This window comes from Camelina sativa, chromosome 9, assembly GCF_000633955.1.
Source record: "Camelina sativa cultivar DH55 chromosome 9, Cs, whole genome shotgun sequence".
Lineage (NCBI taxonomy): Eukaryota > Viridiplantae > Streptophyta > Magnoliopsida > Brassicales > Brassicaceae > Camelina > Camelina sativa.
In genome coordinates, this window is record NC_025693.1 from 14,735,540 (window position 1) to 14,739,156 (window position 3,617).

The following is a 3,617-nucleotide window of genomic DNA, read 5'->3' on the forward strand; positions in this document are numbered from 1 at the left end:
GCCTACAAATGTTAGTGGGTTTGGTTGGTTAGCTATAGTAATTAGGTTAAGAATGAAACCTAAGTATAAAAGTGATGTAATGTTGTAAGATAACCTTATCCAAGATATTATCGATGTAGAAGGTTAAGCATAAACGCTTCTTGGATCCTTTCTCTCTACACCAACGAAAGTGAAACAAAGAGAGTGAAAGAGAGAAAGTGAGAGATCAAACCTTTGTGAGTAAAACAGAGGTCAAAGTAAGAATTCCAACAGAGAGCAACCTCCAGACTTCCATTCAGATCCACATTTGTAGCAAAACCTATAGCCACACCTAAACACATCAACCATGAACATAAGTACATAACATTACATGACAGAAGCCGAAAACATAATCAAATGGTCGGAAGAGGATTTGACACATAATAATAAGTAATAATTAAAAATAGAATGTGATTAGAGATGATACCTGCAAGTTACAACGGTGCGTTCTTGCGATAGTTTGATCATATGTTGGCAACTTCTACATTGACGCGACACTGTTGTACTAGGCTTTCGACCCAACGACCTTTTTTTGTACTCATCGCACGACAACTTACTATGCCACAGAACTTTGCAGTTAATGCAAAAGGGTTCACGGCATTCATAGCAGCATCTCCTAACTCCATCTTCACTAGATTCAGTGAGCTCGGTCTTGGACATCACAGCCCAGCAGCTTGTATTTGGGCAATGGAATCTGTCACATACAGGAATTGATTCTTCTTTAAACCTTTGTTCCCACAGCACTCTTAGTTTAGGTGTCAAAAGATGAGCACAGCTTTTGGGATCCAGGCTTGATGTGCAGCCAACATGAGGACATCTTGGTACACCTCCCTGGTTTAGCCTCAGTTCTATATGTTGTTTCATGTACTCCACACAGAACTTATGAAGGCACGAATCAACGCAAAACATCTTCTCAGCTCCAGGAGCAAGGGGCGTAGTAGGTACTACGCTCACGTCAGAAACTATTGCTTCCTTTGCGAGATCAAAGACAAATTTAGTTTGACTATCAGTCACAAGAAGAGGGATGCTCGTTAGAAATCCTTGTCTGATACGTTGCACATCCTCCATCAACGAGGCGATTTTCTCATTCTTAGGCGCGGATCTCCCCATAACCTAATCATATTAAAAGGGCAATCATCAATTAGGATATTGAAACAAACAAATACACATCATGATGAGAATCTTAACAGCCAAGAAAACTTACAAATTCGAAAATCTCAGGATCATCAAAGCAGATTGAGATATGATTGATCCCCAAATTTAGGGCTTTGGTTAGTCCTAGCTTCAATGCCATAATGTCAGCCTCCCAAATTGAAAGGACGGTCTCATCAAGTGGCCCTTCATCTGAAACAAGAGATTATCACGATCGTCTTCTCTGCAAATTGCAACCCCAAATCCGGCCCGAAACCCCGTTGATCTCTGCCCCTTTCTCAAACCCTTGAAGTAAAGGGTGTACGAGTCACAACTTAAATCCCCCGGTGAGGGTTTTGGGCCATCTTCTCGTTCTTTCTTCATGTATTTCTTCTGCATATTCTTTCAGTTTTTTTTTTTTCCTTGAGGCCTTCCTAAACGCGGCACAATAGAATAAAGCCCAATTCTATTTGTTTGAGTTATTTGGATTTGTACAATTCTATTTTTGTTAAGTTCGCGTATTTAAAAAAAAAAACATTTTTATGTAAGTTAGCTGCTATAGATTCTATTCTGATAAGAGTTGGTTGGGTACTAAAAATTGGTCTTCTAAGAAATGGTTAAGTCGATTGTCTAAACCCCGTTTAAGTTGTTAGTCGCTTTAGACAAACCCCGTTTAATAATAACTAGGAAAACATCCAGGCTACGCTCTGTGCCTCTGTTTATGTGATTACTAAGTGTTAAAAAAAATTAACTTTTATTATTAGGTCATCATGGTAGTGGATGTGATTGTAAGTATAACATATTAAAATACTATTTCAGATATTTTGAGGTATTTATTTATATTTAAATTTTGTATAAATCATATATTAATATGCAGTAATCTTCTACCATATTTAAACTTTTAATATGTTTTTCTTAAAATTTAAACTTGTAGCACTATATTTTATATAGAGAAATACCTTAAAATAGCACTAAAACTAGTTTTATGGACAATTATAGCACACACTCAATAAATTTCCAAAAATAGCACTATTTAACACATTACAATATTTAAAACTAATTTTTAGATTTTTTTTTAGGTTTGGATTCTTAATTTGACATTTAGGGTAGTTTTGGAGAAGGGGGGGGGGGGAGGTGTAGGNGGGGGGGGGGGGAGGGTGTAGGATTTAGTATTTTGAGTTTAGAATTTAATTTTGAAAGATTAATTTTGAAATATAGTGCTATTTTTGAAATTTTAGAGATTTTGTGCTAAATTTAGAAAAAAAATTACTTATTTTAGTGCTATTTTTGAGAATCTCCCATTTATATATTACACCCTTAATTTTACTTTCAAAATCTTATTAAAAATATATTAAATAAATTTTATTAACAATTATTTCTCCAATCCGCATTTAAGAATTATTTTAAAAAGAAGAAGAAGCACTTAAATAGTTATAAGTTTATCTGTAACGGTAAAAGAAGAAGAAACTGAAGATGCATTTTAAGTCAAACCGTAAAACTTGTATTTCAAAAAAAAATGAAATCTGTGTATTATATACGTTACTACTTACTAAATCACTCACCAATAAGTTACCAAACATCATGAGTGCTAAGGAGTGATTTATAACGAAAAAATAAAATTAAAACATACTTTATTTATGTTTTTGGCTTCCAAAATCACTACAAGAAAATTACTAGAAGACGTCGGTTTCTTAACATCGGTTCTCAAACCGACGTAAAAACCAAATAAAGGAAGGAATTTAACGTCGTTTAATAAACTGACGTAAGTTTTAAGTTTAACTAATCAATAATAATATTAATAAAATTACGATAGAGTGTTTATCTTCTTCTTCCTTACAAAATCAAAATCGGAGATCTCTTTTCATAATCTGAAAATCGGAGAACGCTTAATTTTTTCTTAGCTTGCTCTTCGATTGCGATGAAATTGATCATCATCCCTATCACGAGGTTTAAGATCCAACATCGAAGGAACAAATCTCACTCGAATTCGAGGTTTTCGTTCTCTATCTCCGACGGCTTTTTTTTATAGCTTGTGATCGATGATTTGTATTCTTTTGGTACATTTTTTTTTGAATTTTGTTTTGTTTCTGAATAAGTAGTTCAATTCTAACAGTGCTTTTAGGTTTCGTTTCAGGATTTGATGGATTCGTGAAACATTTGGGGCTAGGGTTCTTCAGCGGTGAATCCCAAATTTTTGAATTCATAACATGAGTAAGTCTTTTGATTTGAAACAGAGCATTCGATTCAACATTTACTGATTTATATTTCCAATTTCAATGTAGAAAGATGAATAATGCATAGTTGTTTTCGATTTGATTCCTATATGTTGTCGTGTTTTACTCAAACTGTTGACATAGCTATGAATAATGGATATTATGGCTTTTTGCAAGTACAAGTTACTAAATACTTGGTATTGATTGTCAAAGTTCTTTGCAATTTTTTAATATGTGTTTCTAAGTGAGTGTGGA

General features: G+C 34.0%; 1 pseudogene; it reads right to left on the reverse strand.

The window, feature by feature from the left end:
• On the reverse strand, positions 433–1,548 carry LOC104715289 (annotated as a pseudogene).